This window comes from Zalophus californianus, chromosome 10 (assembly GCF_009762305.2).
Source record: "Zalophus californianus isolate mZalCal1 chromosome 10, mZalCal1.pri.v2, whole genome shotgun sequence".
Lineage (NCBI taxonomy): Eukaryota > Metazoa > Chordata > Mammalia > Carnivora > Otariidae > Zalophus > Zalophus californianus.
In genome coordinates, this window is record NC_045604.1 from 61738851 (window position 1) to 61765801 (window position 26951).

The following is a 26951-nucleotide window of genomic DNA, read 5'->3' on the forward strand; positions in this document are numbered from 1 at the left end:
CATGACTAGAATACAATCCATGGTACCTATTGCTATTAATTCTGTGATGCCTTCTCTCGCCAACCCGTTTCCTGCTTTGTCTAGTACTATACCTGGTGCCTATTTCTGATGTGGCATATATCATAATTTAAAAAAATGTGTCTGTCTGTTTCCCTTAAGTGACTCCATAGTCTCTGAAGACACTATATCAGGTTCTTTTTTTCCAGTGCTGGATTATGGTACTTGCTTAGAAAATGTTTATTGAATGAATTATCTGGCCTTTGAAATGAGTAAATGGTCGTCAGAGACAAAAACGAGTTCCCTTCTGAATTCAGGAGCCCTAGCTCTAGGTCAGCCTCATGCCCTCTGAACCTGAGTACATGAATTTAACATGAATCTCTTCTGGTGCCAAGCGAGCAGAAAACCTAGAGATGGCCACGCCCAGAGACCCAGTCGCAAGATTTTCACAAGCATGGTGCTCCATGATCAGTATCAGTGGCAGGCCTTACATTGGTCAGTGGCTAATTGTCCTCTAGATGTGCTTCCTGCACCTACCGGCACTGGGGCGCAGAGACCAAGATGAGCTTATCTTTTGAATGTGGACTGCCTTAAAAGAGTCCACACTATACAAGCCCCAATGGAGTAAGAGATAGAATACCACTGAAAGTAGAAATCCAGAGAACCATTTGATTTTTGTCACCAAAAAGCAAACACATCGACCATTATTCACTTTAACTATGCTTGGATCTTGTTGGTGTCCTTTAGTTTTTCCACATCAGACCTTTAGTGTTTTTAGGTTATTTGCTCACACATGGCAAACATGTATGTTTGGAGACCTCCAATCAAAGGTTGAATAAGAATGTCATGCTTCCCTGTCCACATGTTTACTTAGGAATAGATGTCCCCTAGTTTTCAGGTGGAGGTTATGTCCTCTTTGCTGCAGTTGGGGGTAGATCAAAGCTAACAATAGTTATTGGGGAACAAAGCCATTTTCCTCCCACCCCGTCATTCTCCACTGCCTCTCTCCTAATATGTAGAATGATATTAAATGCAGTCACAACACTATTGCAAGCTTCTCATAATTGTGAAGAAAGAAAGCCACTCTTTAATATCATATGACATGACTAATCTGGGTAAGCATTAATGTGAAATTTGACATCTAGAAGGGTGCCAGGATGGTAATGCTGATAGCCTTTTTCTGCCAATGAATGAGAGAGAAGCCTCTCGATATGACTTAATCAGGACACAGCAGGTCATCTTCTAGAACGAGCTCTGAAGACAGACTAACTCCACCATGAGCTTTGCACTGAACCTCATCTGTAAATGGGTATACATCAGGGGATTGCTATGAAGAATAGATGGAACAAAATGCATGTACAACATTTATCTAAATGCCTGGCTCAAATAGTGTTAGCTTCAGCTATACCAAGACCCAGATCTCTTCTGCTCCTCCTGAGAAAGATACTTCTGCTATACTCTTGCTTGAAAGGGTCACAAATGTGTTTGAATCAAAGAAGAGAGGTGGCAAAATTCTTTATATGTGAACAATTTTACTTTAACCACCAACAGATTCCAGACACTTTAGTCACAAATGTGAGGACACCGCCATTTGTGGTGGGTAGTTGTTGCCAGAATGGTCACAACAGAATGGCTATTTCAAATGTATGAAATACAACAATTTCACTTGCTTCTCAAGGTCAGCCCTTGCTGGTCTTGAACTTAAGCCTTCATCAGATGATGTTGGGGGTGGCAGAAGCAGAGCATAGTAGCTGGAAAGAATGGGTGATAATGAAATAAGGAGGTGCCACTGGATATAGCTAAAGCAGGATACCACAGGGAAAAGGAGTCCATTAAGGTGAGACCATGGGGTAACGTAAATGGCTGGTGAAGCCTCTCTACAGGGGCAGGAGAATGACTACAGGTTTGGGCCAAGGCAGTGACAAATTAGAGTGGTTGTACCAGCTTTATGTGGACTTCTCCACTGAAGTCTCAAATCTGGACATGCAGGATGTTTGTAAAGTGTCCATCCTGTACATGAAGGAAGGCCTGGTGGAGGGAACAGTGACCTTCCTTGGACCTCCTCTACATTACCTGAGTCTGTGGAACTCAGTGCCCAGACCTTTGAAGCCAATGGCCCCTAGTAGTCAACCCATGGGGGAGGCAGCTTGAGAGTAAAAATTAAAGGCTCTGGTCAATGGGTTTCCAGGGAATTTTATCATTTTCAATAAATTTTTTTAAAAAGGACTTATCTAATGTTTAAATTACCAACTAGATCTCGACAAAGTGGATATACAGGAAACATACTTCCACATAATAAAGGCCATCTATGAAAAACCCATAGCTAATATCAAACTCAATGGTGAAAAACTGAGAGCTTTTCCCCTAAGGTCAGGAACAAGACAAGGATATCCACTCTTGCCACTTTTATCCAACATAGCACTATAAGTCCTAGCTATGGCACTTAGATAAGAAAAATAAATAAAAGGCATCTATATTGGTAAACAAGAGTTAAACTTCATTATTTGAAGATGACATGATACTATACATAGAAAACCCTAGACTCCACCCAAAACTAATAGAACTAATAAATGAATTCAGTAAAGTTGAAGAATGCAAAATTAATACCCAGCATTTCTACACACTAATAAGACTAATAAGAAAGTAGCAGAAAAAGAAATTAAGAAAACAACACCATTTACAAGTGCACCAAAAAGAATAAAATACCTAGGGATAAACTTAACCTAGGAGGTGAAAGACCTGTACTCTGAAAACTATAAAACACTGATGAAAGAAATTGAAGATGACACAAATAAATGGAAAGACATTCCATGCTCATAGACTGGACGAATTAATATTGCTAAAATGTTCATACTACCCAAAGCAATCTACAGATTCAATACAATCCCTATGAAAATGCAAACATCATTTTTCACAGAACAGGAACAAATAATACCAAAATTTGCATGGAACACAAAAGATCCTGAATAACCAAAGCAATCTTGAAATAGAAGAACAAAGCTGGAGGTATCACAATCCAGACTTCAAGATATACTACAAAGCTGTGGTAATCAAAAACAGTATGGTACTGGCACAAAAACAGACACATAGATCAATGGAACAGAATAGAGCACCCAGAAATAAATCCATACTTCTGTGGTCAATTAACTCATGATAGAGGAGGCAAGAATATACAATGGGGAAAAGACAGTCTCTTCCCACTAAATGGTGCTGGGAAAGCTGGGCAGCTACATGCAAAAGAATGAAACTGGACCATTTTCTTTCACCATACACACAAAAAAACTCAAAATGTATGAAAAACCTAAATGTGAGACCTGAAACCACAAGACTCCTAGAGGAGAACACAGGCAGTAATCTCTCTGGCATTGGTTATAGAAACATGTCTCTGTCTCCTAAGGCAACAGAAACAAATGCAAAAAATAAACTATTGGGACCTCATCAAGATAAAAAGCATTTGCACAGTCAAAGAAACTGTCTACAAAACAAAAAGATAACCTACTGAATGGGAGAAGATACTTGCAAATGATATATCCTATGAGGGTTTGGTATCCAAAACATATAAAGAACTTATACAACTCAACACCAAAACCCCCAAACAATCCAATTAAAAAATGGACAGAGGACCTGTATAGACATTTTTCCAAAGAAGATATACAGATGGCCAACAGACACATGAAGAGATGCTCAACATCACTATTCATCAGGAAAATGCAAACCAAAAGCACAAGATGGTATCACCTTACACCTGTCAGAATGGCTAAAATTAAAAAAAAAGATAAGAAATGACAAATGTTGGTGAGGATGAGGGGCAAAAGGAACCCTCATGCACTATCGGTGGGAATGTAAATTGGTGCTGCTACTGTGGAAAACAATATAGAGGTTCCTACAAAACTTAAGACTACAACTACCATATGACCCAATAATTCCACTATTTGGTACTTACCCAAAGATAATTAAAACATTAATTTGAAAAGGTATATGCTGTTTGTTGCAGCATTATTTACAATAGCTCAGATATGCAAGCAACCTGTGTCCGATAGATGAATGGATAAGGAAAATGTGATTATGTATGTGTGTGTGTGTGTGTGTGTGTGTGTGTGTGTGTGTGTGTAATGGAATAGTACACAGCCATAAAAAGGGATGAGATTGTGTCATTTGAGACCTGGAGGGTATTATGCTAAGTGAAATAAGTAAAATACTTTTCTAATATGTAGCAGAGCTCACGTATGACCCAGTTTGTTTGAACTCCTTAATCTGTTTCTTTCCATTGCATCTCCTGCCTTAGGCTGTCTGTACCCCTATGTCCTTAGGTGGGGGATGTCCCTAGCACTTTCTTCCATTCAAAAAGAATACTTTATTTAAAGAGGGCTTCACTTGCTCTGTTAACCTCAGGATACTTCTATCAAATGGGTGTCTGGAGCTAGAGGCTGAAGATCACCAACTAGAGGTGTTTCTAAATGTAAACGTAAATACCTGAACACAATCTGATGCTGGACTGAGGCATGAAAGGTGGAGGGCAAGAGGCTGTAACTGAAACTGAGTGTCATACCAGGCTTGGATTCTTGCTGAAGTCAATGGACAATGTTGTTTTCAAGACATAATCCAATTTTCCACAGAATATGACAGGAAAATTGGCTGGATTCCCCTGGGAAATCCAGGAAGCTAAAAACAGATGTTTCATGAAAGCCAAATGAAAGCAAATCTTTGTCAAATGTTTGGGCTTAGGGACCAGATACAGCATGAACATTATGGTTCTTTAACTCATGAGCTGTAGGACTTTGGACTAGCTCATCAACTTCTTTATGCCCCCGAGAAAGACAAAAGCAGCTCTTGACATCTGGAAGCTGGCACATGACTTCCAGCTTGGCCTTCATGTTTTCAGGAGTGGCCTGGCACTCACAGCTGTGCCTTGGTGTTCTCCTGTTAAACACAAGCCATTTCTAGTGCACTAACATCAGAACAAAAACAGGACCACTCCGTGATCATGTCTAGACACAGACAAAAACATGAGCACCGTCCAAACCATAAAAATGACCAAAGATGCCCCCATATGAATGACTGTTGCTTCTTTACCAGCTACAGTTTTAGCCTCACTGGATTCCCTCTCTCATATAGGTAAGTTTTATGAAGATACCCAATCATAAAATTACCCCTACTTCCTGACAGCATTCACTTCTGAGCAAAACCCTGCTTCCTAAAATCTTCCCCCAAATCACCTAAGCCCTAATCCCGTAAGTCTCAAGACCTGCTTATTGAGACACCCCATGTTTTGCCACAGTGTGTGCTCTCCCTTTTAACAAGCAACTTGTTCAACTTCAGTTGGCTGGTCTTTGGCTGGAGGGCAATGCCACCACCTTATTCCCATGACGACCTCATAGGATTGTTAAGGACAGACAGTTTGGTGTAGCAGAGCACAGGGACCAGTACTCAGTATGTGCTGACTGTTGTTTTTCTATTCTAAGTCATACTATGGAGGGATGTGTTAGGTATTCAATATTGCTCCAGTTAAAACAGCAAGCTGCCCAGGTAGCAGAGTAAGAGGTATTTAGCGGCCAGGAATGAATGAAGTCACTGATGGCTCTTACGAAAAGGCATAAAGAAGGATTGCACTTTGGGAAGGAGCTTCGCCCATTAGAACCTAAGGCCAACTAAAGCTCCTGAGACATTTTCAGTGTTGCTCTGTCTTCTGGTCTCCGCATGTATTATATACCATGTTTTGGAAGGTATACTATTACACATTTTAATTGGAATCTGGCGAACTAATTCTTTAAAGAATTAGTTCACCAAAACCTAATTAAAGAATTAGGTTTTAAAAACTAATTGGAAAAATTGGTTTCACATTTAAGTGTTCAATCCATTTTTTACTTTATTTTTGTGTATGGTGAAAGAAAGTGGTCCAGTTTCATTCTTTTGCATGTAGCTGTCCAGTTTTTCCAGCATCATTTATTGAAGAGACTGTCTTTTCTCCATTGTATATTCTTGCTTCCTTTGTCATAGACTAATTGCCCATATAATCACAGGTTACTTTCTGGGCTCTCTATTCCATGTGTCTATTTTTGTGCCAGTACCATATTGTTTTGATTACTGTAGCTTTGTAGTATATCTTAAAATTTGGGATTGTGATACCTCCAGATTTGCTCTTCTTTTCAAGATTGCTTTTTCTATTCAGGGTCTTATGGTTCCATGCAAATTTTAGTATTATTTGTTCTTGTCCTGTGAAAAATGCTGTTTGTACTTTGATAGGGATTGCATTAAATCTGCAGATTGCTTTGGGTAGTATGGACATTTTAACAATATTGGTTCTTCCAATCCATGATCATGAAATACCTTCCCATTTATTTGTGTCCTCTTCAATTTCTTTCATGACCTAAATGTGGTACCTGAAACCATAAAGCTCCTAGAAGAAAACATAGGCAGTAATTTCTTCGACATCAGATGTAGAAATATTTTTCTGTGTCCTTAAGGCAAGGGAAACAAAAGCAAAAATAAACTATTTGGACTTCTTTAAAATAAAAACTTTTTGCACAACAAAGGAAACCATAAAAAAAACACAAAAAGATAATCTACTGAATGAGAGAAGATACTTGCAAATGATATATCCAGTATGGAGTCAATATCCAAGATCCATAATGAACTTAGAAAACTCAACCTCAAAGAAACAAGTAATCCAATTAAAAATGGGCAGAGGATCTGAACAGATGTTTTTCCAAAGAAGACATACAAATGAGAAACAGACACATGGAATGATACTCAGTATCACTAGTCATCAGGGAAATGCAAATCAAAAGCACAAAATAACACCTTATACTTGTCAGAATGCCTAAAATCAAAACCACAAGAAATAATAAGTATTGACAAGGATGTGGAGAAAAAGGAACATTTGTGCACTGTTGGTGGAAACGTAAATTGGTGCAGCTGCTGTGGACAACAGTATGGAGTTTCCTCCAAAAGTTAAAAATAGAAATACCATATGATCCTGTAATTCCATTATTGGGCACAAAGAAAATGAAAACACAAATTCAAAAAGATATGTGCACCCCTATGTTTACTGCAGCATTAACTATAATACCAAGATACAGAAGCAACCCAAGTGTCCACTGATAGATAAATAGATAAAGAAGATGTGGTATATATATAAAATGGAATATTACTCATCCATAAAAAAGAATGAGATCTGACTATTTGCAACAACATGGATGGACCTAGAGGGTTTAATGCCAAGTGAATTAAGTCAGATAGAGAAAGACAAATACCATGTGATTTAATTCATATGTGGAATTTAAGAAACAAAACAAATGAACAAAGAAAAAAAAAGAGACAAACAAAAAACCAGACTCTTAAATACAGAGAACAAACTGGTGGTTCTCAGAAGGGAGGTGGATAGGGGGATGGGTGAAAAAGATAAGGGAGATTAAGAGGTACAAACTTCCAGTTACAAAAGAAATAAGTAACAGAGATGAAAAGTACAGCATAGGAAATATGGTCAATAAGACTGTAAAAACGGTGTTTGGTGATAGATGCTAACTACACTTACCACGATGAGCATGGAGTAACATATATATTGTTGAATCTTTATATTGTACAACTGAAACTAATATAACACTGTGTGTTAATTATACTTAAAACTGTAAGTATAAAAATAAAAATTCTTATTTAATGGCATCTTAATTATGAGTGATGTTTGTCCCTTTAGGTATGATTAGATGAATTAAAGCATGTTTACGAATACTCTCAGCATTTAATATACCCAGGACTCTTCTTATGTACCATTCATCATCAGAAGGACACAAGTGGGCACTGTCTCTCTGTGCACTCTATCTATATGTTCTCCAGCTACTAGTATTGCTAATGACTCTATTCTAAACAAAGATGTAGTGTTCCTTTTCCTCTGTTGTGTAAGCTGTTTTATTGTGAGCTTTTCTCTGCAACTCCTGACATCAATCTGCTCTGTGACTACATTACAGCTTCAGAATCTGAAGGCGATGGAAGAAGCCAAGCCTGGCCCTCTAGAGATATAAAAGGAATTACACTTCCTCTGAGTATCGTCCTCTCAACCTTATGATGACTCAAACCCATTTCTAATTATATATATTTGGTTCAGGCTGGTGTCGACTGAAGACTGAATAAAAGACACTGGCTTTCATTTTGCAGATTTTTCAGCTAAAGCAAAAATCCAGGACAGGTGTGTGAACAAATCTTAAAATGATGGCCATGGAAAAAATAACACAGATTTGGGTTTCTGAAGTTTCCACATCTAGATCATGAAAGGAATAAAAAGCTAAAATGACTGATTCATTGATTGATTGGCTGAGGTTCTCTTCATGTTGTCATACTAGTAAGACAAACTTTACCTACCAGGCATCAGTTCTTTCTCTGCGTGCTGGTGGGCTGCTCAGCTCAGCATAACCACACTGACCACACACCGGTCACATGCCTGCCACATGCCCGCTGAGCATCCTGATGGGCCACCCTGACTTTTTAGTTCAATCACATAGTTGATAGTTAATCGAATGGTCCAACTGCTTGAATGAAATAATCTTGAAAAAGCTGGAGATTTATCAGCTAATGATTCTTTGGAAGAGAATTATTCTCAACAAAAGACAAATTGTTTTTTCCACAAAATGGCCACCGTGTTAGTGACCAGCCCATGAGGCTAAGGAGGCTTGGGGCCTCAGGCAACATGGAGTAAGTGTAGCGACTTCACTTAAAGCTCAAGTTCTATCAGTGGTTCCATCTGTCCCTTGTACTAGGATGTTAACCTGACAATTTTTGGAGTGTGGGGTTATGCTACCATCCTACCACTTAGGGAGAAATAAGAGCAACAGTACTAATTCTCCCAGAGCTTACTGTGTCCCATGCACTGTTCTAGATGCTCTACAAGCCTGTGTTTGTTTAAACCTCACAACAACTCATCTTACAGGGAAGGATACAGCAAAGGAGAGAAGGACTTGCCCAAACGCAGCTGTTGAGCTGGGAAGCTGAGTATCATAGATACTCAGAGGCTAGTTTAATATTTCATCTTTGGGAAGAATTATTCACAACACAGAGTACCCATAAGACTCCAGCCTGGGTCTTCATGTGTGTCTTCTGTTTGTTTGTTTGTTTTGTTTTGCCCTGAAAGTTCTGTATATATTAGTAGTCTTAGTTTCTAAACAAAATAAGGATTAGGGGAAATGTGCAATTACACCAGAAAAACATTTTTCTTTATTTTCTCAAAATCAGTGGAAGGCAGTTATGAAAGGAAATGCGGTGAGTAAAAAACCAAACCCTTTCTACTTAGGGCCTGAGTGGCGGCAGAGGGAGATGGGCTGGGGTTGCTTCTGCTGCAGAAGCCAGAGCAGCCTCTGATGGATGCTTCTGTCAGCAGAACGGGAAGGGAGAGGCATTAGCATCGTTCCTCACTGTAATTCAGAATAATTAATAAAAGTTAGCTTAGCCACAGCTCAATTTATCATTTACAGATGTCCAGTTTGCTGTTTTCATGATTTCATAGGAATGTGAACAAGCATTTCTTTAATTCTCCTGATGAAGACAAAGGAAGCTGCCCTGTGAGCAGCTATATGCATCCTGTTGGCTTCTGGTTTATCTGAGTTACTGAGGGAAATTTAATTAGTAGGAGCTCTAACTTGATTTTGTTTCTGCCCTCAAGGTGAAATTTTTGTTCCCAGGGATAGAAAATAAAAATTTAATCTTAGCATCTCAAAGGCAGCCTCCCACTCAGACGTGTGCTCTCTGGCCTCTCCTTTCTGGCAGCTGGGGGTCTACACCACTTCACTTCTTGATGTCTTATTTTCTTTGTTACCAAGCGGGAATAATAATGATGGCCACAAAGAACAAGACTAATTGAAGAGACAGCAGAGTGTAAGAACCTTAGAGAGCACCTGGTTCAACCTTATTTCAAAAGTGAGGAAACTGAGGCCCCCAAAGGGGACCGACTCGCAAGATTACAAAATAATGAATGCCCTGTGATTTCTGGTCCTGGACTCCTTTGCCCAATAAGGCTGTGCATTTACCACACAGGGTCTGTCTGCTGGATGAAGAGGGCTGGTGCTTGCTGGCTCCCTCCCTCCTTTTCACACAAACCAATGCTTCATTTTTTTTATTTTTAATAAGTATCTCACAACTCTCCAAAGTACCACTTATTCACCTGGCATCTTTGACTGCTGGCTATAAGGAATTCACACATCAGTTGCTTGGCTTTATCTTGTCAAAGGGAAATCAATAGATAAAACCTTGGGTGACCAGAGAATGTTAACGGAAGGAGTCCTGAAAGAGTAGGGCCGAGAGGGGAATGGGATGAAACGCATCGGGATCATAGCTCAGTTATTTTTGAGTCCTTGAATTTCACCCTGCATCTTCTAGAGAGTTGAAAATGATTTCAGAAAGTTGCCATAGCACCGGCCATGCTTACTTTCTGTCTTCTCTTGTTAATAATGAGCATTAAGGAAGCTGAGATCATCAGTTTCAACTCACTACATTGGATCCCCTTTCCAACTCCCTCCAAGGCTCGATTCTTGACAAAATGTTGGGCCAGACCTGGGTGACTATGTCTGCCTTCCAGGTTTGCAAAATAAACACCCACCCCACTTAGGTACCAGGATATTAACAGTAATGTGAATATTACCCACTTAGCTTCTTTGTATTCATGCAAAGATGAAATAACTAAGGAAACCAGAAAGGTAGAGAAAAACTTTTCTGAAAGAAAATACAAAATTATAAATTCATGCTACCCTTCTTTGAAGCCAAGTCATCTGATAGTGGGACACAGAGGCAAGTGGATAGAATTTAGGGAGGTTCATTTGTAGATTCTAATTCATAAAACTAATTTAGTCTTTAGAGTCTTCTTTGAGACTCTGAAGTACAGAAAGGCTCTGAAAATTTTCAGAAAAAATGGATCTTCCTTTTGTCCCAGAGAAAAGTTTTGACCTCAGTCCATTCCACTCCTCTTGATTCATTCCTTTGTAATTCAGAGCATGGGCTCGCTACCCTTCTCCTCAGTGATGCTGTCATGAGCAGTACTGAGTTCCCTTCACTCACGTCACCCTACCAGAGACAATAAGGGCTGGAGATACCTAGCCTTTTAAGGAGAAATGTTACATTTATACTCCCAGCTCACTGGTTCTCATCTCCTCTGTGTCCACCAAGAAACATCTCAGAATGGTGAAAGGAGACAGTGCTTCTCCTCTGGGCTGGGCCACCACTGGGCTAGCCTACAATCCTGACTGCAATTGCTGGCCACCCAGGAGTTTATCTGCCTCTGTGGGTAAAGCATGGACTCAGGCTTGAATTCTAGTTCTGCTGCCTTCTCCACTGTGACTTTGGCCAAGTTCCTTTTGTGCCTGAAACTGACAAGTTCCTTAATCTCTCTGTAAAGTGGGGGTAATAATAATACCCATAGGGCTGTTGAGATGATTAAACAAATATATACAATCTACTTAGGACAGGTCTGTAGAATAACAAATGCTTGCAATTACTGTTATCATCATCATTATTGTTATTGTCATTACATCCAACCATATCATCAGAAGGAATTATATGCACATTTCTGCCACACCTACACTCTTCAGGAGAAGGTTCTTGGCCATCCAGTGACCTGCTGCACCACACCTATGGGAATCATGAATGTACTTGCCATGCTCTCTGTTGCCTGGCTCAAACAGATTTCCTTTCCTCCCTTCCTTTTTGCAAGCAGGATACTTGCCCATCTACATATTTTCCATTTTTCAGCTTATCAGTATCGTATGCTTATAAAGCAAGAAACTCAGGGAGGTGCGGTAAGATTATTAAAGGACAGATGCTGGAGGTGCAAAGTTATTTTTGTTTCACATTAGATGGGCCACTGACATAAAAATAGCTCACGAGACTGTCCAAAATACAAAATCACCACTGAATCCAATGGGCTCCATATCATAACCTGGTCTTCCTTGCATCCATCATGACATCGAGAGCCATCTTCTTCCTTTCCCGGGGTTCCTACCTTGGCCTAAGGCTTCGGTCAAAGAGTAAGCTCTTCTACCCTTTTGAAGTATTGAGAAGGGTAACTTCCACCTTCTTTCTACATCTTGCTCACTCACTCACTCACTCCTCCCAAGGGAGAAAGAGTGACCTCCCAGGGAAACAGGAAAGGACACGCCAGGCTCTTCCTCTCATTCAGAGCAGCCTGAGCTCTGGATGTTTTGCTCCTGTCCTCCATGGGCATGCACAGGGGCAGATATGCCTTTAACTTGAGCAAGTTCAATTCTGCGGAAAGTAGTAGGAAGCCCAGTTTTGGCCACACATTCAAAATGTATTTTCCATTCTGGTTTCATCAGTGATGAAGCTCATAGTTTGATTACCATCTGTCTGATTCCTGGTGGGGTTGTTAAAAATGGCTTGGAGCTCAGAAGGGTAAGAGAAGGATGTTATTTATTGGATTCTTACAACTCCAAGAACAAACTGCCACATCTATTATGATCTCAACTTCATTCTCCTTTGGCCATGTCCATGGGTTTGAATCAGATATTGGTGCTCCAAACAACATCCATCCTGCCTTTTATTAGGGAAATATCCAGCCAGAATTTTAAAGAGGTATTATTTCTTTCCTTATTTCTTTTACATCTATTCTTATTAATTTGTTTTGAGTACAACTGATACACAATGTTATATTACTCTCAGGTGTACAATATAGTAGTTCAACACCTCTATATGTTATACTATGCTCACTGCAAGAGTAGCTGCTGTCTGTCTCTGTACATCGCTATTACAATACCATTGACTATATTCCCTCTGCTGTGTCTTCTAGTCCCATGACTTATTCATTCCATAACTGGAAACCTGTACCTCCCTCTCCACTTTACCGCTTTGCCCATCCCTTCACCCTGCAACCATCAGTTTGTTTTTTGTATTTATAGGTCTGATTCTGATTTTTGTTGGTTTCCTTTCTCATTTGTTTTGTTTTTTAGGTTCTGCATATACATGAAATCATTTGGTATTTGTCTTTCTCTCTCAGACTTATTTCACTTAGTATAATACCCTTTAGGTCCAGCCATGTTGTCTCAAATGGCACGATCACATCCTTTTCAATGGCTGTGTATATTCCATTGTACATATATGCCACATCTTCCTTATCTATTTGTTTGCTAATGGGCACTAGGGTTGCTTTCATATCTTGACTATTTTAAGTAATGCTACAATAAACATACAGGTGCATATATCTTTCTGAATTTGGGTAAAAATTTTGAATTTTTTTTCTGGGTTAATGCCCAGTAGTGGGATTCCTGGATCATGTGGTTAGTTCTATTTTTAATTTTTGGAGGAACCTCCATACTGTGTTCCACGGTGGCTGCACCAATTTACATTCCCACCAACAGTGCACGAGCGTTTCCTTTTTCTCCACATCCTCATCAACACTTCTTACTTCTTCTTGTCTTTTTAATTCTAGCCATTCTCACAGTTTTGAGGTGATATCTCATCGTGGTTTTTAATTTTCATTTCCCTGATGATTGGTGAGGTTGAGCATCTTTTTGCATATCTGTTGGCCATCTCTATGTCTTCTTTAGAAAAATGTCTATTCAGGTTCTCTACCCGTTTTTATTTATTTTTTTTTATTTTTATTTTTTAAATTTTTTTATTGTTATGTTAATCACCATATATTACATCATTAGTTTTTGGTGCAGTGTTCCATGATTCATTGTTTGTTCATAACACCCAGTGCTCCATGCAGAACGTGCCCTCCTCAATACCCATCACCAGGCTAACCCATCCCCCTACCCCCCTCCCCTCTAGAACCCTCAGTTTGTTTTTCAGAGTCCATCATCTCTCATGGTTCGTCTCCCCCTCTGACATACTCCCCTTTTCTTCCTCTCCTGTTATCTTCTTCTTTTTCTTTTTTCTTAAAATATGTTGCGTTATTTGTTTCAGAAGTACAGAACTGTGATTCAACAGTCTTGCACAATTCACAGTGCTCACCGTAGCACATACCCTCCCCAATGTCTATCACCTAGCCACCCCATCCCTCCCACCCCCAACCACTCCAGTAACACTCAGTTTCTTTCCTGAGATTAAGAATTCCTCATATCAGTGAGGTCATGTGATACATGTCTTTCTCTGATTGACTTATTTCACTCAGCATAACACCCTCCAGTTCCATCCACGTCGTTGCAAATGGCAAGATCTCATTCCTTTTGATGGCTGCATAATATTCCATTGTGTATATATACCACCTCTTCTTTATCCATTCATCTGTCGATGGGCATCTTGGCTCTTTCCACAGTTTGGCTATGGTGGACATTGCTGCTATAAACATTGGGGTACACGTACCCCTTCGGGTCCCTACATTTGTATCTTTGTGGTAAATACCCAGTAGTGCAAGTGCTGGATCGAACGGTAGCTCTAATTTCAACTGTTTGAGGAACCTCCATACTGTTTTCCAGAGGGGTTGCACCAGCTTGCATTCCCACCAACAGTGTAGGAGGGTTCCCCTTTCTCCACATCCCCGCCAACATCTGTCGTTCCCTGACTTGTTAATTTTAGCTATTCTGACGGGTGTGAGGTGGTATCTCATTGAGGTTTTGATTTGGATTTCCCTGATGCCGAGCGATGTTGAGCACTTTTTCATGTGCCTGTTGGCCATTTGGATGTCTTCTTTGGAGAAATGTCTGTTCATGTCTTCTGCCCATTTCTTGATTGGATTATTTGTTCTTTGGGTGTTGAGTTTGATAAGTTCTTTATAGATTTTGGATACTAGCCCTTTATCTGATATGTCATTTGCAAATATCTTCTCCCATTCTGTCGGTTGTCTTTTGGTTTTGTGGACTGTTTCTTTTGCTGTGCAAAAGCTTTTTATCTTGATGAAATCCCAATAGTTCATTTTTGCCCTGGCTTCCCGTGCCTTTGGCGATGTTTCTAGGAAGAAGTTGCTGCGGCTAAGGTCGAAAAGGTTGCTACCTGTGTTCTCCTTTAGGATTTTGATGGACTCCTGTCTCACGTTTAGGTCTTTCAACCATTTGGAGTCTATTTTTGTGTGTGGTGTAAGGAAATGGTCCAGTTTCATTCTTCTGCATGTGGCTGTCCAATTTTCCCAACACCATTTGTTGAAGAGACTGTCTCTTTTCCATTGGACATTCTTTCCTGCTTTGTCAAAGATGAGTTGACCATAGAGTTGAGGGTCCATTTCTGGGCTCTCGATTCTGTTCCATTGATCGATGTGTCTGTTTTTGTGCCAGTACCATACTGTCTTGAGGATGACAGCTTTGTAATAGAGCTGGAAGTCCGGAATTGTGATGCCGCCAGCTTTGCTTTTCTTTTTCAGTATTCCTCTGGCTATTCTGGGTCTCTTCTGGTTCCATACAAATTTTAGGATTATTTGTTCCGTTTCTTTGAAAAAAGTGGATGGTATTTTGATGGGGATTGCATTGAATGTGTAGATTGCTCTAGGTAGCATTGACATCTTCACAATGTTGATTCTCCCAATCCATGAGCATGGAATGTTTTTCCATTTCTTTGTGTCTTCTTCAATTTCTTTCATGAGTATTTTATAGTTTTCTGAGTACAGATCCTTTGCCTCTTTGGTTAGATTTATTCCTAGGTATCTAATGGTTTTGGGTGCAATTGTAAATGGGATCGACTCCTTGATTTGTCTCTCTTCTGTCTTGTTGTTGGTGTATAGGAATGCCACTGATTTCTGTGCATTGATTTTATATCCTGCTACTTTACTGAATTCCTGTATGAGTTCTAGCAGTTTTGGGGTGGCGTCTTTTGGGTTTTCCACATACAGTATCATATCATCTGCAAAGAGTGAGAGTTTGACTTCCTCTTTGCCGATTTGGATGCCTTTGATTTCTTTTTGTTGTCTAATTGCTGTGGCTAGGACTTCTAATACTATGTTGAATAGCAGTGGTGAGAGTGGACATCCCTGCCGCGTTCCTGACCTTAGGGGAAAAGCTCTCAGCCTTTCCCCATTGAGAATGATATTCGCTGTAGGTTTTTCATAGATGGCTTTTATGATATTGAGGTATGTACCCTCTATCCCTATACTCTGAAGAGTTTTGATCAAGAAAGGATGCTGTACTTTGTCAAATGATTTTTCTGCATCTATTGAGAGGATCCTATGATTCTTGTTCTTTCTTTTGTTAATGTATTGTATCACGTTGATTGACTTGCGGATGTTGAACCAGCCTTGCAGCCCAGGGATAAATCCCACTTGGTCGTGGTGAATAATCCTTTTAATGTACTGTTGGATCCTATTGGCTAGTATTTTGGTGAGAATTTTTGCATCCATGTTCATCAAGGATATTGTCTGTAATTCTCTTTTTTGATGGGGTCTTTGTCTGGTTTTGGGATCAAGGTAATGCTGGCCTCATAAAATGAGTTTGGAAGTTTCCCTTCCATTTCTATTTTTTCGAACAGTTTCAGGAGAATAGGTATTAATTCTTCTTGAAATGTCTGATAGAATTCCCCTGGGAAGCCATCTGGCCCTGGGCTTTTGTTTCTTGGGAGATTTTTGATGACTGTTTCAATTTCCTTAGTGGTTATAGGTCTGTTCAGGTTTTCTATTTCTTCCTGGTTCAATTTTGGTAGTTGATACATCTCTAGGAATGCACCCATTTCTTCCAGGTTATCTAATTTGCTGGCATAGAGTTGCTCATAATATGTTCTTATAATTGTTTGTATTTCTTTGGTGTTGGTTGTGATCTCTCCTCTTTCATTCATGATTTTGTTGATTTGGGTCATTTCTCTTTTCTTTTTGATCAGTCTGGCCAGGGGTTTATCAATCTTGTTAATTCTTTCAAAGAACCAGCTCCTAGTTTCGTTGATCTGTTCTACTGTTCTTTTGGTTTCTAGTTCATTGATTTCTGCTCTGATCTTTATGATTTCTCTTCTCCTGCTGGGTTTAGGCTTTATTTGCTGTTCTTTCTCCAGCTCCTTTAGGTGTAGGGTTAGGTTGTGTATTTGAGACCTTTCTTGTTTCTTGAGAAAGGCTTGTATTGCTATCTACTTTCCTCTCAGGACTGCCTTTGCTGTATCCCAAAGATTTTGAACAGTTGTGTTTTCATTTTCATCGGTTTCCATGAATTTTTTTAATTCTTCTTTAATTTCTTGGTTGACCCATTCATTCTTTAGTAGGATGCTCTTTAGCCTCCATGTATTTGAGTTCTTTCCGACTTTCCTCTTGTGGTTGAGTTCTAGTTTCAAAGCATTGTGGTCTGAAAATATGCAGGGAATGATCCCAATCTTTTGGTACCGATTGAGACCTGATTTGTGACCTAGGATGTGATCAATTCTGGAGAATGTTCCATGGGCACTAGAGAAGAATGTGTATTCCTTTGCTTTGGGATGGAATGTTCTGAATATGTCTGTGAAGTCCATTTGGTCCAGTGTGTCATTTAAAGTCTTTATTTCCTTGTTGATCTTTTGCTTAGATGATCTGTCCATTTCAGTCAGGGGGGTGTTAAAGTCCCCCACTATTATTGTATTGTTGTCAATGTGTTTCTTTGCTTTTGTTATTAATTGCCTTATATAATTGGCTGCTCCCATGTTCGGGGCATAGATATTTACAATTGTTAGATCTTCTTGTTGGATAGACCCTTTCAGTAGGATATAGTGTCCTTCCTCATCTCTTATTACAGTCTTTGTTTTAAAATCTAGTTTGTCTGATATAAGGATTGCCACCCCAGCTTTCTTTTGGTGTCCGTTAGCATGGTAAATGGTTTTCCACCCCCTCACTTTCAATCTGGGGGTGTCTTTGGGTCTAAAATGAGTCTCTTGCAGACAGCATATGGATGGGTCTTGTTTTTTAATCCAATCTGATAGCCTGTGTCTTTTGATTGGGGCATTTAGCCCATTTACATTCAGGGTAACTATTGAAAGGTATGAATTTAGTGCCATTGTATTACCTGTAAGGTGACTGTTAACTGTCTGTTGTCTGTGTTCGTTTCTGCTCTTTGCTGCTTTTAGGTTCTCTCTTTGCTTAGAGGACCCCTCTCAATATTTCTTGGAGGGCTGGTTTCGTGTTTGCAAATTCCTTTAGTTTTTGTTTGTTCTGGAAGCTTTTTATCTCTCCTTCTATTTTCAATGATAGCCTAGCTGGATATAGTATTCTTGGCTGCATATTTTTCTCGTTTAGTGCTCTGAAGATATCTTGCCAGTCCTTTCTGGCCTGCCAGGTCTCTGTGGATAGGTCTGTTGCCAATCTAATGTTTCTACCATTGTAGGTTACATATCTCTTCTCCCGAGCTGCTTTCAGGATTTTCTCTTTGTCTCTGAGACTCGTAAGTTTTACTATTAGATGTTGGGGTGTTGACCTATTATTATTGATTTTGAGAGGGGTTCTCTGTGCCTCCTGGATTTTAATTCTCTGCCCGTTTTTAAATCTGACTTTTTTTTTTGGTGTTGAGCTGTATAAGTTCTTTATATATCTTAGATATTAACCCTTTACCAGATATGTCATTTGCAAATATCTTCTCCCATTCGTAGGTTGCCTTTTTGTTTTGTAGATGGTTTTCTTTGCTGTGAAAAGCTTATTTTGATGTAGTCCCAATAGTTTATTTTTGCTTTTGTTTCCTTTGCCTTTGGAGACATGTCTAGAAAAATATTGCTACAGCTGATGTCAAAGAAACTGTCTGTAAGGCACCATTGCTTTGTGTGCCATGTTATGATGTACTCATCACTTATCTGTGTTGCTCACAGATATACTGTATTTTTCATCTCAGCACTTAGCACACTCTCCCCATCGTAGTGTTTTGAATGGGTGTCCAACATTGTTTAATGCACTGATATCCTAACCTCAAAAAGAAAGCATGGGCTGTGCTATGAAAATACAATTGAGATGAAACAAATCCTCTTCTGATTCTTCAGATAGTTCCTAGACCCTGACTCCAACAAAATACCCAAAGCACCACTCTGTTGATGCTGTGGTGTCATGCTTTTGACAATTTGGTGCTTTTTTTTTTCATTATATATCCAAACAACATCTCTCTTTTGAGATGGGATGTTCTAGGAAATGTCAATATCCAAAAATAGAGCAAAATTTGAAATCTGTGAACCTTATCAAGTAACAATTTCACACTGATGACATCAATTTATTTGCAGGTATTTAGCTGTAATCAATCTTTCAGCTCATGGGAAGTCACCTTTTAAAGGACCTGGAGTGCAACAACCCCTTCCTAAGAGATGGGATGCAATCCAACAGTTGCTCAGTAACTGGCTGGTCAAAACTATAAAACAGAAACCACTGCATTGGGCTTGTACTGGGATAGCTGTGCGAGAGTGAGAAACTTGCTGCAAATAATATTTTTCCTCTGAATATAACTAATCTTGACTTGAAAACAGCCTCAATAAAACAGGCTTTAGGGGTATTTCATTTAGAACCAGATGGGCAATCTTACAGGGCAGAAATGTTTCCAATAATCTAACAGGTGGAAATGTCTTGAGGATTATCTATTAGCCAGTCCTGTGTGCTTTGAACAGCAAGAAACTTTGATATTGAGAACCATCACACAAAGTGCAACCAAATCTAACATGGGAGAGCAGTAGGATCTGATCAACCACAGACCTGGGCTGTAAGCATCTTTAAAATGTATTAGAGCCACAGTGATACCAAATATCCATGGCAGATAAAACTGGTCAAGAAGTATGACCTGCTGGAAAGAAATGAAAGCAATACCACTGAATGCAGAAATAAATAAAGTAATACATAAAAGACCAGAAGCTTTGTTTGCCAGCTTCAACTTCTCCTTTGAACCTAAAATGAAGGTTGAATTATTAAAATCTTTCCACATGTTTATGGATTACAAAGACATGGCTGTCATCAATAATTCAATGAACTGAATGCCCTGGAAGTTACAGCACACAAAACAGTTTGGCAACCAAGCATTTTATGTCCCATGTATAATTATAAAGTGATAATTTCTCCAATCTTATAAGTAATGCAATTATTATGAAATGGTCAACTGCTTAGTCAATTCATAGGCTGATATCCAGGCTTTATAAATATGAGATTCAATTCAATAATTAAATACCAAGCATGTCTGATGTATAAGGCAATGTAGTAGATAAGCAAGGCAGATTATGGGCAAGTCATGGTCTCTGGTGGATAGTTATGTGTGTAGGTAGGCTAGGGTGTGAAGGGGTGGTAGCAACTGGGAAAGAAGAACAAAAACAAACTATAAAACAAGGCAGAATCTGATAAAGCATCTTGAGAAAAATATCAGCAACATTCTGTAGGATTCAAGTAAGGGAGATACTGCATCAGATTAGTAGAAGAGTTGCTTAACCTCTGGACCATCCATGGAGTTCAGTGAGCATAGTGTGCATTTGCAGGTTTTTAGGAAGACCCTTAGGCTTTTGCCAAATACTCTGTGATTATAATAGCAAGAGCTTGACTGGCAGATACCCAAAAATTAGGTGGGTATGAAACAGCTTCATGGAGGTGGTAAAATCTGAAAAAGATCTTAAAGGATCTTGAAACTCTATAGTTGTAACAGCAGAGTTGGGAGGATATGCTCAACAGAAGAAAGGGCACGGACAAAGGAAAGAGGGTGAGAAATATCAGGAGCATACGAAAGAATGAGGAGATTGAGGGGGTAACCGAGTGAGTCGTAGGATCCACCTGAAAGGCTGGTATTTTAAGGAGTGGACCCATTACATTTTGTGTTAGAGGTTTAAAATTCAACTTGGAGACAAGAAAAACATGTGATATAAATGTGTGTAAAAATTGATGGCTTTCCAATTCAGCAATATGGCAGGATACAAAATCAATGTACAGAAATCAGGTGCTCTTCTATACACTAACAATGTAACTATAGAAAGAGAAATTAAGGAATCAACTCCATTCACAATAGCAACAAAAACCTAAGATATCTAGGAATAAACCTAACCAAAGAGGTAAAGATCTATACTCTAGAAACTACAGAACACTTACGAAAGAAATTGAGGAAGACACAAAAAGACAGAAAAATATTCCATGCTCATGGATCGGAAGAATAAACATTGTTAAAATGTCTATCCTGCCCAGAGCAATTTACACTTTCAATGCCATCCCTATTTAAAATAACATTGGCATTTTTCAAAGAGTTGGAACAAACAATCCTGAAATTTGTATGGAGCTAGAAAAGACCCTGAATCACCAAGGGAATGATGAGAAAGAAAAACAAAGCGGGGGGCATCACATTGTCTGACTTCAAGCTATATTACAAAGCTGTTATTACCAAGACAGCATGGTTTTGGCAAAAAAACAGACACATAGGCAAGAATATACATGGGGAAAAGACAGTGTCTTCTTTCTTTTTTTAAACATTTTATTTGTTTATTTGAGAGAGAGAGAAAGTGAGAGAGAGCACAAGTTGGGCGAGGGACAGAGGGAGAAGCAAACTCCCTGCTGAAAAGAGAGCCCAACGTGGGGCTCGATCCCAGGACCCTGGGATCATGACCCAAGCCAAAGGCAGACGCTCAACTGACTGAGTCACCTAGGCGCCCCAAGACAGTGTCTTCAATAAATGGTGCTGGAAAAACTGGGCAGCTCCATGCAAAAGAATGTAACTGGACCATCTTTTCTTTAAAGATTTTATTTATTTATTTATGAAAGACAGAGAAAGAGAGAGAGAGACAAAGAGAGGCAGAGGGAGAAGTAGGCTCCCTGCTGAGTAGGGAGCCTGATGCAGGACTCGATCTGAGGATCCTGGGATCATGACCTGAGCCGAAGGCAGACACTTTACCGAGTGAGCCACCTAGGTACCCTGGACCATCTTTTAACACCATCATAAAAATAAACTCAAAACGGATTAAAGATGTAATTGTGAGACCCAAAACCATAAAACTCCTAGAAGAGAACACAGGCAATAATTTCTCTGACATTAGCTATAGCGACATTTTTCTAGATATGTCTCCAAAAGACAAAGGAAACAAAAGCAAAAATAAACTATTGGGACTACATCAAAATAAGCTTTTCACAGCAAAGAAAACCACCTACAAAACAAAAAGGCAACCTACGGAATGGGAGAAGATATTTGCAAATGACATATCGGGTAAAGGGTTAATATCTAAGATATATAAAGAACTTATACAGCTCAACACCAAAAAAAAAAAAAAGTCAGATTAAAAAACGGGCAGAGGACTGAATAGACATTTTTCTAAAGAAGACATAGAGATGGCCAACAGATATACAAAAAGATGCTCAACATCACCAATCATCAGGGAAATGAAAATTAAAAACCATGATGAGATATCACCTCAAAACTGTGAGAATGGCTAGAATTAAAAAGACAAGAAGAAGTAAGAAGTGTTGATGAGGATGTGGAGAAAAAGGAAACGCTCGTACACTGTTGGTGGGAATGTAAATTGGTGCAGCAACCGTGGAACACAGTATGGAGGTTCCTCCAAAAATTAAAAATAGAACTAACCACATGATCCAGGAATTCCACTACTGGGCATTAACCCAGAAAAAAAATTCAAAATTTTTACCCAAATTCAGAAAGATATATGCACCTGTATGTTTATTGTAGCATTATTTAAAATAGTCAAGATATGGAAGCAACCCTAGTGCCCATTAGCAAACAAATAGATAAGGAAGATGTGGCATATATGTACAATGGAATATACACAGCCATTGAAAAGGATGTGATTGTGCCATGTGAGACAACATGGCTGGACCTAAAGGGTATTATACTAAGTGAAATAAGTCTGAGAGAAAAAGACAAATACCAAATGATTTCATGTATATGCAGAACCTAAAAAACAAATGAAAAAAGGAAACAAACAAAAATCAGAATCAAATCTATAAATACAGAGAACAAACTGATGGCTGCCAGAGGGTAGGGATGTGGGGTTGGGCAAAGCAGGTGGAGTAGGAGGTACAGTTTCCAGTTATGGAATGAGTAAGTAACAGGAATAAAAGGCACACCATGGGAATACAGTCAATCATATTGTAAGAGCCATGCATCAGGACAGATGGTAGCTATACTTGTGGTGAACATGGCATAATGTAGAAATTTGTCCAATCAGTATGTTGTACACCTGAAACTAATGTAACATTCTGTGTCAACTATACTCAAATTTCAAAAGGGGGGGGTTCAAGAAAGAAGGGATCAACATGGACCATGCAGCTGAGAATTCCATAAGATGAGTAAGTGAAGAGCCCATATTGTTGCTTTTGCTGGCAACTGGGAAATCTCTCCTCTCATACCTTTGCCAATTTTCTTAAGTGAGTATAGAAAACCTTTTTGTTTCTCTTTCTAAGAAAGCTTTCTGTTCTCTGTCTTCCTTCTTGAAGGTAGTTGAGCAGGTGATAGAGATAGAAGTGGGGAGGTCAGGTGAATTCCTAAGTTAGGCTGGGTCCTATCATTCTCAGTGCTGCTTACCAAGGCCACGTGAACACAGAGCTCAGAAGGGAAGGGAAGTAAGAAAAGAAATAGCTTCTTTATTTTGTTTGTTATTTACCTTCCACGTATACATGAAATCACATGGTATTTGTCTCTCTGTCTGACTTATTTCACTTAACATAATATGCTCTAGGTCCATCTATGTTGTCACAAATGGCAGGATCTCATCATTTTTGTTTTTATTTTTATTTTTGGCTGAGTAGTATTATATTGTATGTATATGCATATATATACCACCTCTTTTTTATGCATTCATCTACTGATGGACATTTGGGTTACTTCCATATTTTGGCTATTGTAAATAATGCTGCAATAAACATAGAGGTGCATATGTCTTTTTGAATTTTTGTTTTTGTTTCCCTTGGGTAAATACCCAGTAGTTAAATTACTAGATCATATGGTATTTCTATTTTTTAAAAAGATTTATTTATTATTTTAGAGAGAGAGAGAGAGAGCAGGAGTAGGAGGGTAGAGGGAGAGGGAAAGAGAGAATCTCTAGCAGGCTCCATGCTAAGCATGGAGCCTGACTCACAGCTAGATCTCACAATCCTGAGATCATGACCTGAGCCGAAACCAAGAGTCCCACACTTAACCAACTTTGCCACTCAGGTGCTCTGGTATTTCTATTCTTAACAACAAATGAACAGACAACCAAACAAATAAAAATACAGTCTCTTAATACAAAGAACAAACTGGTAGTTGCAGAGAGGAGGTGGTTGTGGGGATGGGAAAAATAGACAAGGCGAATTAAGAGGTAGAAACTTCCAGTTATAAAATAAATAAGTCACAGAGACAAAAAGTACAGCATATGAAATATAGTTAGTAATATCTTAATGTTTGGTGACAGATGGTGACTATACTTAGCGTGGTGAGCAGTAAGTAATGTAAATAGTTGGTGTATCAATATGTTGTACACCTGAAACTAATAGAACATTGTATGTTAATTACACTTCAATTAAAAAAAAAAAAGAACCAGCTTCGTATTTGTGGGTTCTCCTTCCCCACAGTTCACTTTCTTTTCTTCTTCCTGCCATTAAATGTTTCTCTTCACTCAGTTTTTTTTACTATGTTATGTTAATCACCATACATTACATCATTAGTTTTTGATGTAGTGCTCCATGATTCATTGTTTGCGTATAACACCCAGTGCTCCACGCAGAACGTGCCCTCTTTAATACCCATCACCAGGCGAACCCATCCCTCCACCCCCCTCCCCTCTAGAACCCTCGGTTTGTTTTTCAGAGTCCATAGTCTTTCATGGTTCGTCTCCCCCTCCGACTTACTCCCCTTCATTCTTCCCCTCCTGCTATCTTCTTCTTCTTCTTCTTCTTAAACATATAATGTATTATTTGTTTCAGAGGTACAGATCTGTGATTCAACAGTCTTGCACAATTCACAGCACTCACCATAGCGCATACCCTCCCCAATGTCTATCACCCAGCCACCCCATCCCTCCCACCCCCCACCACTCCAGCAACCCTCAGTTTGTTTCCTGAGATTAAGAATTCCTCATATCAGTGAGGTCATATGATACATGTCTTTCTGATTGACTTATTTCACTCAGCATAACACCCTCCAGTTCCAACCACATCGGTGGAAATGGCAAGATTTCATTCCTTTTGATGGCTGCATAATATTCTGTTTTTAGAGTTCAATAGATTTCATTTTTTGGTTCTAAATGAGCTTTCTATTTGTAAATTAGAGATGAAATTAATAAAAAGGTAATACAACTAGTTCTATGTCTAGACATTTAAATGAAAGGACAGAATATTTTTTCTATTTTTGATAAATTGTATTTATGCAAATACAGGTAATATGATGATAATGAATAAAGTACAGGTCTCCATTTATAAAAAAAAAAAAATCCTGCTTTGTTTTTTACAGGAGAGGTGGCCTCAATTTCTCCTTAGATAATTTTAGGTTTTTTTTTTTTTAAGATTTTTTATTTATTTATTTGACAGAGAGAGACCCAGCGAGAGAGGAAACACAAGCAGGGGGAGTGGGAGAGGGAGAAGCAGGCCTCCCACTAAGCAGGGAGCCTGATGTGGGACTTGATCCCAGGACCCTGGGATCATGACCTAAGCTGAAGGCAGACGCTTAACGACTGAGCCACCCAGGCACCCTTAATTTCAGGTTTTTAAAAAAGATTTATTTATATGAGAGAGAGACAGAGAGAGAGAGAAAAAGTGCAAGTAGGGGGAGTGGCAGAGGGAATCTCAAGCAAACTCCCTGCTGAGTGTGGAGCATGATGTGGGGCTTGATCTCAAACCCTGAGATCATGAACTGAGCCCAAATCAAGAGTTGGACACTTAACCGACTAAAGCACTTGGGCACCTCAGATTTTTTTTCTTTTCTACAACATGCCATACACTGAAAAAAATTATAGAATGTGGTAATTTTATAAGCACTAAAAGAACACTTAAGATTTTTTTCTCTATATGACATGAAAAATAATGATCTTATATATTAAATGGTTCTTATATTAAAATGACAGCAAGTGTTATGTACAAAAATCATGGAGTGTAATTTATACCAGCAGCTCATTCATATGCACTGAGGTGAATCAAGCTCAGTACACACATACAACAGAATGTTGAAAGCTAGCCACATTTTATCCTAGTACTGGTTTTGTTTTCTCCACAGGAATCACGGACCCATAGGAAGCTTTTTCTAAAATCCTCTGCTATGTTATCCAGAACCATCAGACTGTCCTCTATTACTAATTAGCTAATATGTTCAAAACTAATACTGAGTTTGGTGACAGTGTTTGAAGCTAATACCATTATGAAAGGACAGGTTTAAAAAATATTTTCCATTTTTATTAATGTACGCTTCACAAATGGTAAAATTCACCCTTTTTACCATACAGCTTCGAGTTTTGATAAGCACTCTGCAGCCACCACCACAATTCAGATACTGAACAGTGCCATCACCCACCTAAATACTCCCCTGCCACCTTTGCAGTCACCTCCTCTTCAAACCCCAGCCTTTGGCAACCACTGATCTTCTTTTGTCTCTATACTTCTGCTTTTGAAAGAATGTCATATAAATCAAATCATACAATATGTAGCCCTTTGAATCTGGCTTCTTTCATTTAGAACAACACATTTCAGATTCATTTGTGTTGTTGTATAGAACCCTAGTTTGTTCCTTTTAAAAAAAATTAAAATTTAAATTCAATTTAATTAACATGTACTGTATTATTAGTTTCAGAGGTAGAATTTAGTGAGTCATCAGTTGCATATAACATCCTGTACTCATTACATCAAGTGCCCCCCTTAATGACCATCACCCAGTTACCCCATCTCCCCACCCACTTCTCCTCCAGCAACCCTGTTTGTTTCCTAGAGTTAAGAGTCTCTTATGGTTTGTCTCCCTCTGTTTTTGTCTTATTTTATTTTTCCTTCTCTTCCTCTATGTTCATTGGTTTTGTTTCTTAAATTCCACAAAGGAAGAAATCACATGGTATTTGTCTTTCCCTGACTGACTTATTTTCGCTTAGCATAACACCCTCTAGTTCCAACCACCTTGTTGCAAATGGCAAGAGTTTGTTCCTTTTTATTACTGAGTACTACTTCATTGAATGGGATGTACCACAGT

General features: G+C 39.0%; 1 protein-coding gene across 3 annotated transcripts in view; it reads right to left on the minus strand.

Annotated features, from left to right (window-relative positions):
* PLD5 (phospholipase D family member 5) overlaps window positions 1-26951 on the minus strand; it is a 411859-nt gene that overhangs the window by 42950 nt on the left and 341958 nt on the right. The gene's annotated exons all lie outside the window — the stretch shown is intronic.